The sequence below is a fragment of the Pantherophis guttatus genome, chromosome 5 (genome assembly GCF_059756535.1).
Source record: "Pantherophis guttatus breed Tessera chromosome 5, ASM5975653v1, whole genome shotgun sequence".
NCBI lineage: Eukaryota > Metazoa > Chordata > Lepidosauria > Squamata > Colubridae > Pantherophis > Pantherophis guttatus.
The window spans coordinates 58,884,176-58,897,256 of NC_142067.1; the positions used below are offsets into that span (position 1 = coordinate 58,884,176).

The following is a 13,081-nucleotide window of genomic DNA, read 5'->3' on the forward strand; positions in this document are numbered from 1 at the left end:
AAAATATTTATGAGAATACAAACTATAGGAAGTAATAGCATCATGCCTCATCTTAACTGGTCAATGTATTTAATAAAAATATTCTGGCTATATAAATAAAGTTACTGCATAGGAAAAACAGAAATAAAATCATATACCCATTTATATAGAATTTCAGCATAATTGTTATGGATATAATTTATGTGCACTTATTTTTACATTCATATTCACATGCATTTACAAATTTTATTTAAACAATCTGTGCATTCTAGAGAGTATACATTCTGTCTAATAGTCAAAAGTCACATAGGTTCATAGAAATTATGAAATTTTCAACTCATACACTAAAGAATTCATGTAAGAACATTTTTTGTGATGAAAAAAGCCACACTTTTATGTTAAAAGACATACCAAATGGCGACCCATATGCATTTATTTACCTTAAAATACTATTAAATATTTTAAAATTTTAATTTAAAAATTTAAAAACAATTTTAAAAATTGCAGTGCTTTTTAAAAATGCCTGAATGGACAAAGACAGAAGCAGCAGGGGAATACAATCATCTTGCAGCAAACTGGGCGGCAAAAAAATGAATAAATAGAATAGTAGGAAAGATAGGCTGGGAAGGAGCAGGATGTTGTAGGAAACTAGTACCTGGGAACTAGGTAGAGGAAAGAGAGAATATGAAAGTAAAGTTAAAGAACTGGAGGAAAAGAAAGTGGGGAAGGTAGGATGGGAAATAGTAGACGGGAATATTTTTTTTTTTTTTTTTTTTTAAATTTGATTTATATGCCGCCCTTCTCCGGAGACTCAGGGCGGCTTACAGTGCGTTAAGCAATAGCCTTCATACTTTTGTATATTTATACAAAGTCAGCTTATTGCCCCCACAAACTGGGTCCTCATTTAACCTACCTTAGAAAGGATGGAAGGCTGAGTCGACCTTGAGCCTTGGAGAGATTCGAACCAGCAGTAAATTGCAGGCAGCTGTGTTAATAACAGGGTGCTTTAAACCACTGTAGTACCAAGGCTCTTATTGAGGGAACATAGCCCAGGAAAAATAAAAAATGGAAATCAGAAGCAGAGGAAATGCTGTGAGACAGCTCCAAAAGTAAAGAAGACAAGAAATTTAGGACTAAAGAGATTTTTAAAAGTTATGGGGAAATAAGGGAACATGAACAGCCCTACCCAATCCTTTTGTAGGCTCTTTTTATTTTTCTGTAATAGAAGCTTTAAAAAGATTAAAAAGTAAAAGCCCCATATTATTTTTTTAAAAAGATTCTAAACAAGTGCAAGTTCAAGCTTCAATTTATACAAAATAAGAGAGATAAGGTACCAATGAAGAAACTACTACTCTTCAGATTGCTATCCATCTCAAATTTGCTAAAGACTACTTCGATGATCAGCAGACTTCTGAAACAAAATTCTGGATAGATTGATTGAAAAATTATCTTTCTGGCATTGATGAGAAGCATTATCTTTAGAGAGAATAAAATTGTTGTGACCTAGGCTTACTGAGCCATTACAATACACAATTAGTCCCCCAAAAACCTATTTTATTGTAACAGCTGAGAATTACTTTCATTCCCAGCTGAGTCCCAATTAGTTGCCAAAAAAAAGTCCTTTGGAAGAATTTCTTCGAGATAATCACCAACCTATATCTTCTTTAACACCCTGCCAAAGGCCTTACTTGGCAAAGCCCCACGAAGTTCAGAAACAAACAAGAGATGCTGACTGGAAACAATTAGCAATATTGCTTTCCTGCAAAAGGCCCAAGTGCCTTTGTTTCTCTTTTAAGCCTTATGGGAGGAGACAATCATCTCCTGGCCTTATTCCAGAGTTGTCCCTTTTGCTTTAGCTCCTCTTGCCTTCTGGCAGCTCTGCACGTGCATGCCCTAGGAACAGGCTCCTCCTGTTCCTCTGCCTCTCTGCTGTCCAACTCTGGGGGCTCCAAAGTCCGCGCATCACTCCCAGATGGCCCTGGCCCCATCTCTGTCTCCGACGCAGAACCCTCGTCTGGGCCTTCCCCAGAATCCAGGGCTGGCCCATTTTCCTCCCCTGCCTCCTCATTGTCTGACTCCACTGCCAGCTCCGCAGGTTGCTGGTGGACCACAACAGAAATGATGTATTTCAACCAAAAAAAAATCCCAATCATGAAATGTGGTGATGGATATATCATGTTTTGGGGCTGCCTTTCAGCATCAGGAGAAATGGTTTGCAATAGTTTACTTGTATTAACAACTGAATTGAATTAAGCTAAAACTTAAATGAATCTGGATGATATAACATAAAAACATTCAGGCAATATTACAGTAAAATGACTGAAACAAGAGAGTTGTGCATTTTAAAACAACTGAGTTAAAAGTTCTAGCCTTACCCAAAGTGAAATGTTACAATGTGAACTGAAGTGAGAAGTTCATGAAAGAAAGTCTAAAAGAGTCAATGAATTTAAGCCAATATCTCCAAGCTAATGTGCAGGATTAAACAAAAGGTACAGGAAACATTTGTTTTCTTACTGTTAATAGAGGTGTCGCCAGTTGTTAAATCTAAAACTTCACATGCTTTGTACAATGCTAGTTGGCTTCACATATTCATACATGACAAAATATCTATTTTGTGTGTGTGTGTGTTTGTGTGTGTGTGTGAAAGAGTACAAATGTTTTTGTACATTTATATTTAATACATTTTTGTTTATTTACTATTTACAATTTTAAAAGGATATATTGTTTCTGCTCTAACATTTTATCAAGCTCAGTTTCATTAGATAAAATTAAACATATTGTCTATTATATGACTGGAATCTTGCATGAGGTCAGGGGTGTCAAACTCGATTTCATTGAGGGCTGCAACAGGGTTGTGTTTGACCTCAGGGTGTGGGTGTGGCCAGCTCGACATCACTTGTATTGAGGCCGCCTCTAGTGACCCAAGAACTCTGCCAGAGAAAATGGGCTTCTGAGCTCTGTTTTCGGCTGCGACAGCCTCCTGCAACCCTCTGTCAGCAAAAATGGAGCTTCATTTTCAGTGGCAGAGACATCATGGGCCAGTCCTTCGCTGTTTCCAGGGTGGCTCCGTGGGCCAGATCTAAGCACCCCATGGGGCGGATTCGGCCCCCAGGCCTTCAGTTTGACACCCCTGGCCTAGCTATTATGTGGACTGGGACTGCTGGGAATCATAGTTTAGTAACAGCAGGATGACAGAGATGTTTTGTCACTTGCTTTATGCAGCACAGTTAATACATGGTCAGTTTTGCTAGAATCATTTTAATATTTTCAGTCAGCAGTGATATTTTGATATAAAATGAAAATAATATGTTTTCAGTCTGGGAATTCCTATATAGATAGTCCTCAACTTACAACCAATTAACAATGGTTTGAAATTATGATAGCCTCTGAAAAAACCATTTACAACTTAAATTCGTATTTACCACTGCTGCAAACTATCATGCCGCCTTCTGCAGTCATGTGACCATGATTAAGGCACTTGGCAACCAGTTTTTATTTACAAACAGTAGCAGCATCCTATAGTCATGTGATTGTGATTTATAATTTTGCCACATTCCAGCAAAAAACACCAAGGAAGCTAAATTTGCTTAATAGAAGGAAGCTCGATTTGCTTAACTATCACAGTGATTTGACTTACATTTGCTGTCAAAATGGTCATAAAATTGGGTCTGGTTATGTCATGGCTTGACTTACAAGTGCAATGACTTATGGAAATTCCAATCCCTGTTGTTATAATATATCAAGGATTACTGTAAAAAGCCTGAAGCACTTAGCCTGGCTAATATTATTGGCAAGGACACTTCTAAAGATTAGAATTTATTTTAGAATAAATAGAATTTATTATCTATTATTAAATAGAATTTAGAATTAGAATATATTTTATGTTCAAAATCCTTTACTATATTGTTACTCTGTAACAGTGATGGCTAATCTTTTCGGCACTGAGTGCCGAAAGCATGTGTGCGTGCGAAAGCACATGCGTATGTGCACACCCATAATGCAATGCGTGCACACCCCCACGCATGTGCATGCAACCCATGTGCATCCCGTCACCGCACATGTGCACGTAATCCCCTGCGTGCGCCCCACAAATGTGTGTGCAACCCCCATGCGTGACCCGCCCTCCATTCATTCATGCGTGCCGACTACATGCACCCCGGCCCCCCGTGCATGTGCGGCAGAGACACAAAAACCAGCTGGCTGGTGGGAGGCACATGCGCATGCACGGCAAGGCAGAGCTGAGCTGGGGCGATGATTCGCATGCCCCAGAGAGGACTCTGCATGCCACCTGTGGCACGCGTGCCATAGGTTCACCATCACAGCTCTATAAGAATATTTAGATGTAAATCTTTTACAAGATTGTAAGAATTTATATTCTCTCTGGTTAATATAATAGTCCTTGAATAAATTATAATAAAGATATTTAATCCTAATTTATTTTTCACAGCCTATGCTTTACTTGATCATCTGAAAAAAATGCAATTTTATTTATTTGTTGTCATATTTTTCCCCACATACTCCCCCAGGTTAGGTCTGTCTTTATTTTAAAGCAGTTGCATTAAATAAAAGCATGTAAGTCTGAATTCCTAAATACAGTATAAACAACATTTAAGTGAAACTGATATACTGAAAACCCTAGAATCAAGACTTACAATATACAGATAGTCCTTGCCTTATACAACAATGATCATTGATTTAGACTGGAACTTCTGTCACTAAGCAATAGTTAAGCGAATCATCACGATTGATCATTGTTAAATACATGCTGATTGCGAAGGTACAATCTGCACTCACATAACTGGGGAAGCTGTGATGATCCTAAGGGCTCGTCATAAGTCATTTTTTTCAGGGTTGTTGTAACTTCAAATAAATGATCAGAAGTCAAGAATTACTTGTTATTTTTTGACCAAACCTCAGTTTACCCTCCTGAAAACAATTATCTGGTATTTTGGATTATTGCAATGCACTCTACAGGGGGCTACCCTTGGAGACCATCTAGAAGTGGCAACCAGTCCAGAATGCAATGACACATGCAGTTTTAATTAAGGAGAGTATTTGTAGTTCAGGGTTGAAATGAGGCGTCTTTGGTGCTCTCTGCAGTTTGGTGCCCTGTAGTTCACCTGAGTAACATCAATGCTACACAAACTGCGATTGCAGATGCTTTCTGAGTGCAAATCACGGTATGGTGATCATCTTTAAAGCCCTACATGGCACATGGCCATGTTACTTGTGGGACCACCTCTCCCTGAGGGTATTTGTATGTTCTACTAGGTTAGATAAGAGCATGCATGCTCCTGGTACCCTCCCTTAAATGTTGCCATTTGATGGTAGCTTGGAGGATCCTACCTGTTTGTTTTCTGGAGAGCTGAGAACATCTGCTCTTCCCCCAAGCAATGAGCTATGATGGGGGTCGAGGACATTTAGTGTGGCACTTGGGAGCAAGAGTATCTTTGTTTTTTAACTATGTTTTATGGATCATTGTGAACACCTAGAGTCTTTGTATGAGATAGTTATAGGATTTATATGATTGCCTAATTAACCAAATAAAATAAATAATTTTGAAATTGTAATTATTGTGTAACACAACCTTTTCACATGTCAAAGATACTATGACTGTCCCCTAGTATTTTTCAGATACCACAGCACAGTTATTGAAACCAATCCCAAAGTAAGCAAGATTTCCATCATTTGCCAGGATTTCTCTGGATGATATGAGCCTGTCTGTTGAGTCGGACTTTGAACTGGTGAAGCAGAGTCTGAGAGGTTCTGAGCTTATTAACTGAGGAGCTAGCAGGCTCTCAGTTATCTCTAAATGAGATTCAGAAAATGCAAGACTCATTGGATTATGAGTCAGGAGCAGTCAAGTAATCAGCCACCTGTTGCAGAAACACAGCAATAGAATGAGTCACTTGAACTACAGTCCAAGCAAGAGACAATTCTTAGCTCTCACATATGCATAAAAATCAAGCTAATAGAAAAGACGTGCTCAGGGAAGCTTCTCAAAAGGAAAAGGAATGGTCCAAGAAAAGAGGCAGGCTCAAATCAGAACTATAAAAAATGCGCCTTCAGATTTTTGTGGACAAACGACTTTCCAACGTCAGACACAGCTTCTTTAACATATGTTGCTTCTTATTCCTGGACTGACCTTTGGGCTAATAAAGTATTAATACTTTAATGTTAAGTTTAAGCTCAGCTTTAGTTGTTGGATCCTGGATTTATCTGAATGGAAGCTCAGCTTCTGCAATAAACTTGTTTGTTTTTCTAGGGCTCTCACATTTCCACATTGCGGTGAGATTTACAGAACTCTGATCTAAGTTTGATTTCTTGCATTTGTAATTGCTGGCACAGGATAGGGGGTTTATATTACTTTCACAACCAAGAGAGGCTGAATTATGAAGTTCCATATTGCAAACAATAAGGAAAGAAAAAATAAACTTAATAAAATGATTATCCAAGAAAAATAAAGTTTTCTCAAAAATTAAAATATAGTAAGAAAAAAACGAAGCCAATTAAAAAATGGCTTTCCCTCCTCTGTAAATATATGTGTGAGCATTTTTGTGTGGTGTGTGTGTGTTCACATAAACATACATGCACATATACATGCATACATACATATCATTTTCCCCCCAGATTTTCCTGACATGCAATCAAATGTTACTGGGAATTAAAAAAAAACATAATCCTGGAGAAGAGAATAAAGCAAAAGTCTTAATTATTTTAAACAGTTCCACTGATTTCCATGTATATTGTAAAAAAAAGGCTAGGTATTCTAGTAGGAATCTATTTTCCCAGATGACATTTTATTGAAATCTTAAACTTATTGTTGGACATCATAAACAAATCAGATTCAAGGATGCCACCCAACTCCAAACTTGGGTACATAATTGATATATAATAGAGCAGAAGAAGGAAAAACAGTATTTGCCTTTTTTCACTAAAATCTTTCTATATAAATAGAAGAGGAAATAGCAAGAAAGTTTACTCAATTAGACCAATCCTGGTGCTTAAACAACCTCAATACTGAAACTAAAAAGCATGTAATCTAAAAAGCAAATAGAATGCCCCTCTCCATAGCTAAGAGAGTTGCCCAATAATGTAAAAACACTGTATGTTGAGATAGTTGCTTTGCTTCCAGTCTAACAAGGATCAAATCATTCAAGCTCAACTTCAAAAGAAATTATTATTAGTAACGGATATACCATACATTTGAATGTATTGCCAGTGTGTAAAATTAAAGAAAATTGATTAAAATTATCTTTGTATTAGCATAAAATATTAGCACAATAACAAAGATATGTTTCAATACTAAATTCACTACTGTATTTAGCTACATTGTTCGAATTCAGTAAATACATGTAATCTTTGACTTACGATCACAGTTGAACCCAAAATTTCTGTTGCTAAGCGAGAGATTTCAAGCCCCATTTAATGATCTTTGCTGCCACAGTTGTTAAATGAAAGTGAATCACTGCAGTTGTAAGCTAGTAGCACAGTTAAGCTTATCAGAAGGTCACAAAAGATGATCACATCACCCCAGGACACTGCAACCATCATAAATATGAGTCAGTTGCCAACTGTCTGAATTTTGATCAAATGACCACCGAACTGTTGCAATGGTCGTAAGTAGTGAAAAATTGTCATAATTCACTTTTTTAAGTGCCATTACAACTTTGAACGATCGCTAAATGAACTATGGTAAATCAAGAACTACCTGTATATAAAAATGCACACTCCATTTATTTGTCTAGAGTAGAGTACCTAGATTTTCTCAATAATGGAGCAACATGATTTTCTTCTTTCCCTGTATACAGAAATGTTATCGAAGTATTCATATTACTACACCAAGTATCAATATTATAGATTATACAGTATACTTGGAATGGTTAATTAAATAAATACCATTTGTAAACAAGACTGCTTATGCACATATACAATTGTATTTCAAGATGACATTTTTCATAATGAATGTACTTGAAATAAAAACAAACTGGTAGGTTATAAGAATTTAGTGTTGATCTTCTTAATCTGGCCCTTAATCACTTTCTTCAAAGACTTAATTTAAAAGAAATGTATAGTCTCCAGATAGACTTCTCTAATCTGATTATTTTCTGAAATTATCATTTTTAGTTAACAGTGAGAGCCAAAAAGCAATACAAGATGTAATGGATATTTTATGGCCCTCCTATCAATATAATTCCAAAAGTAGAAAGCAGAATTATTGACAGCATTATTCAAATGACAATCCAGTATTTTCTAATTAGTAGCAGATTGAGAGATTTCAGAGGTAGTTCTTAGATTAGGAAATCTAATTTACATAAAATAACATAAGCATAGATAAGATATAGGTTTAACTATATATGAAACTATTAAAATGTATATCAGAAAGCATGAATTGTCTCATCTAACTTGTTCTCTACATTCATATGTTGGCAATAGTTGCTAGTTATGAAAGAACCAGAGATGGGCTTGAGGCTTGAGGGAAAACAGGTCCAAGTCTTTCAAGATATCTCAAAAGAAGAAAGATCGTGGAGATATTATTTGAAGCCAATTACTAAAATATTAAGAGATAGAGGTATTAAGTATAATTGGAGACCACCACAGCGAATGAAATTTTTCTATAAAAATAGAATGCATATATTTACAATAGAAACGGATGTGGTTCAATATCTCCATGAGCTTGGCTTTTTGGAAAAAGAGGAAGAACAAAGTGAATTAAGATCACAATTACTCAAAATGGATGGAATTGAAGTATATACATCAACACCAGAGGAAGAAGGAGGGGCGGTTGGAGGTTTAGGTCCAAAACCAAAGAGGAAAAGAAAACCAACGAAAGATATTTCTCCATCCTTGGCGGAGGTACAGAAGAAAAGTCGAGATGTTACTGGTGAAGGAGTGGAAAGGATGATTACATTGGATTCTGAACATAAAAGGGAAGATGAGCCAGAGTGCGGGGATGAAGAACTTGTAATTGTTCAATTGAAACCAGAATTATGCCAATGAAGAGACGACCCGGCTGATGGACGGGGTCCCCTCTCCCCCACTCTTGGAAACGAGGCGTGTTTTAATGAAGATGGCGGGAGATGAAGATTTTATGTGGTTGTGTGTTATGTTAGTTTTTGTTTTATGTTGTTTGCATGTTTTACATTATTATTATTTTATTATTATTATTTTTATGTTATGTGTTGTTTATATATATTTGTCTGGGTTTTGAGTCACGGAAAGGAAAAAGAGGGAATAGTTAAAATTAAAAATACTAATGGGGGTAATTAAGGTAATGACTTGGAATGTCAAAGGTACTGGGAATCAGATTAAGAGAAGATGTTTAGAATTTAAGATTAAAAGAGATTCTCCTGACATACTTTTTTTGCAAGAAACTCATCAGAAATCTGAGGATATAAAGAGGATGTATTTAAAAGGGATGCAGGTTTATGAAAAAAGCTTTTGGGTCCTCAAAATCTAGAGGTGTTGCAACATTAATATCAAATAAAGTCCAATTTGAGAAAAACAAAGTAATAGCGGATATCGATGGACGATATTTGATAATAACAGGATGTATTAACGAGGAAAATATAACATTAGTTAATTTATATGTATTAAATGTGAATCAAAAAGATTTTTTGAATAAGATTACCGATTTGTTGCAAATTGAAAGGGTAGGGAAGGTAATTATTGCTGGTGATTTTAATTTAATTAGAAACCAGATGGATAGTACCAACCCTACCCGCTATGGTGGAATAAGAAAAATGGGGATACTTGATAATTGGATGTTGCAAAATGGCGTAGTAGATGTTTGGAGGGAGATTAAAGGTAATGAAAGAATGTATACCTTTTACTCAAAGGTATTTAATTCATATTCAAGAATTGACTATATTTTTGTATCCAAGAATTTGATGGATAACGTGGATAATATGGATGTTGGAATATTTAAAGACTCTGACCACGCAGAATTGTTACTAGAATTAGATATGTTTCTGGAGAAAAAAGAAAAAAGAAAATTGTTGGAGATATGATGAAAAATTGTATAAAAACGAGGAAGATAAGAATCATATTCTTAAGAAATGGGAAGAAAATTGGGATTTGAATGATAATGGGGAAGTTAATTATGGAATAGTTTGGGACACAATGAAAGCAATTTTTAGAGGAGAAAGCATTAAATTATCAAGTAGAAAGTATAAGAATTATAAAGTAAAAATAGAGGAAAAGAAGAAATTGATAAAAGAGCTAGAAAATAGATTTTTAGTGACTAAGGATAGGAAATTATGGGAGGAACTTATAAAATTGAAAAATAAACAAATAGCGAAAGATACAGAAATAGTTAAAAAAAATTTAAGCTATTTAAAAAGAGAATTTTTTGAATATGGTAATAAAAATTCAAAATTATTAGCAAGAATGGCGAAAGATAAAAAAGAAAAAAGAGAAATAGGTGTCCTAATAGATGAAAAAGGTAAGAGATGTTATAAAAAATTAGAGAAATGTGAAATTGTCAAAAAGTTTTTTCAAGAATTATATCTCAAAAAAGAAACTGATAATTGTAAATTAAAAATTTTTTTAGAAAAATATGGTTAGAAGAAAATTGATAATAAATATAAAGAAAAAATGGAAAAGGATATTACCTCTGAGGAAATTAAAGATGTGATTCAGAAGCTAAAACTTGGAAAATCTCCAGGTGAGGATGGGTTACCAGCAGAATTTTATAAAGAGTTTAAAGAAACTTTGATCCCAAAACTACAGAAATTGTATAATAAGATATTACATGGAGGCAATATTCCCATGTCCTGGAATAGAACAATTATATCCTTAATCCCGAAACCAGGTAAAGATTTAGAAAAAATTGAATCCTATCGGCCCATTTCCTTGATTAATCAAGATGCTAAGGTATTTACTGCAATTGTAGCAAATAGATTGAATAATTTTGTAGATAAATATATAAACCACAATCAAGTAGGTTTTGTTAAAGGGCGTTATATGTGTGATTTAGTTAGAAGAGTATTAAATGTTATTGATATTGCTGAAAATAATGGTGACAAGATAGGTATTCTTGCCTTGGATATTTTTAAAGCCTTTGATTCTATACAATGAGATACTATAAAAGAAATGATTTCTGCATTAGGATTTGGTAATAAATTTATTCATATTATTTCTAAATTATATCAGAGGGGTACGGCAAGAGTGAAGGTAAATGGTATATTTACACAAGACATAAAATTGGAAGCAGGGACGAGACAGGGCTGTCCCCTGTCTCCAACCCTATTCTTATTAGCAATGGAAATTTTAACAACTTTGATTGAAGAGGATTCAGAATTAATAGGTTATAAAGGCATCAAAGTTAATTTATATGCAGATGACACTCTTGTCATTTTAAATAATATTACAAATGATATAAAAAGAGTTCAAATACATTTGGAAGAATTTGAAGATATGACTGGTTTGAAAGTAAATTGGGCAAAATCAGAATTATTAATGGAAATTGATAGGGAAAACAAAGAAAAATTACAAAATCAATTTGGAATTAGGATAAAGGATAATTTAAGATATTTAGGTATTATACTTTCACTTAAAATTAAAAATTTAAAGAAACTAAACTATGACATAGTAATAAAAAAAATTGAAGAGAAAATTAGGAAATATAAAAAACTAAAGTTATCTTGGTTTGGTAGAGTTGCTATATGTAAAATGATGTTACTTCCTAAATTTAACTTTTTATTCGAGATGCTTCCGATTTTTTTAACTGAGAAGGATATTGAAGTATATCAAAAAAAATTAGATAAATTTTGTAATGGAGATAAAAAACTAAGACTGATTAAGAAAATATGGTATCAGAACCAAAAACAAGGTGGTTTAGGAATTCCAAAATTATTAAACTATTATAGAGCATTTAATATAAGAACAGTAGTAAAAATTTTAAAAGGAGACGTTGAACTATGGGGTAGTTTGGAAATGAAGGAAATAAAGAAGTTTGGTTACAAATGGTTTTTGGAACATTTTAAAGGTAAGGTTAAAATTTGTAATTATTGGTTAAATAGTCTGACTAAAAATTGGGATAGAGTAGCAAAAAAATTAATACCAGACGTATTGTATTTAGGTAAACTGAAAGAGAATTGCCCAATGAAATTAAATAGTAACAGAGAGAGGATTATAATAGAAGAGAAAGTGGAAACAATTAGTGAATGGTTGAAATTTACAGAAAATGAAATGAGGAAAGAGGAAATTTATGGAAAATTAAACATTAATTGGTTCGAAAGAATTCAAATGAATAAATGGAATAGGAAATGTAAAGAAAGGAATGATGAGAGTAGAAAGGAAACGGAATTTGAAAATTTGACATCTCGAATAATAAAAGATGAAATTGGGCCAAAGGGATTAGTTAGTAAAATTTATAAAATTATTAACTTTGATAATAATTCACAAATGGTAATGAAAGAGAATTGGGTAAAAGAACTGGGTATCGAAATTTCTAATCAAAATTGGAATATGAACTGGGTTAGCAGAATAATGAGGACATTATCAATAAGGATTAAAGAACATAATTATAAAGTTATTTGGAAGTGGTATTTGACCCCAATAAGACTTTTTCAAATGGATAATAAAGTGGATAAAATGTGTTGGAGATGTAAAGTGGAAGGAACTTGGGACATATGTTCATATGTGGTGTAAATGTAATGGGGTTGAACTTTTTTGGCCTAGGATAGAAAATGAAATATTTGAAATGATTAAGAAGAGGGTCAAATTGAAATCGGAAACCATATTATTATTAATATTGAATGAAACAACATTAACAATTGGAGAAAGAGAATTGGTGAGGATTTTAGTTATAATGGGGAGAATTATAATTGCTAGATATTAGAAATTAAATGTTGACTTAAAATTAGAAGAATGGTATAATGAAACATGGAAATTTGCATTAAATGATAAATTGACTTGTGATATTAAAATTAGAAGTGGTATATATAAAGAGAATGTTTTTTGGAACACTTGGCAACCATTTGTGGACTTTGCACTTGGGAGATTGGATGAATCGGCGCCAGTACCTTATCAAAGAGATTTCTGGAAGAATTGAAGACTTTAATTTCCTAAAACTTCCCTTCCATTTGTATAGCACGTT

The 13,081-nt window shown here is 34.0% G+C and overlaps 1 protein-coding gene across 9 annotated transcripts in view; it reads right to left on the minus strand.

Moving 5' to 3' along the window:
* Window positions 1-13,081, minus strand: part of KDM6A (lysine demethylase 6A) — a 277,427-nt gene that overhangs the window by 211,599 nt on the left and 52,747 nt on the right. The gene's annotated exons all lie outside the window — the stretch shown is intronic.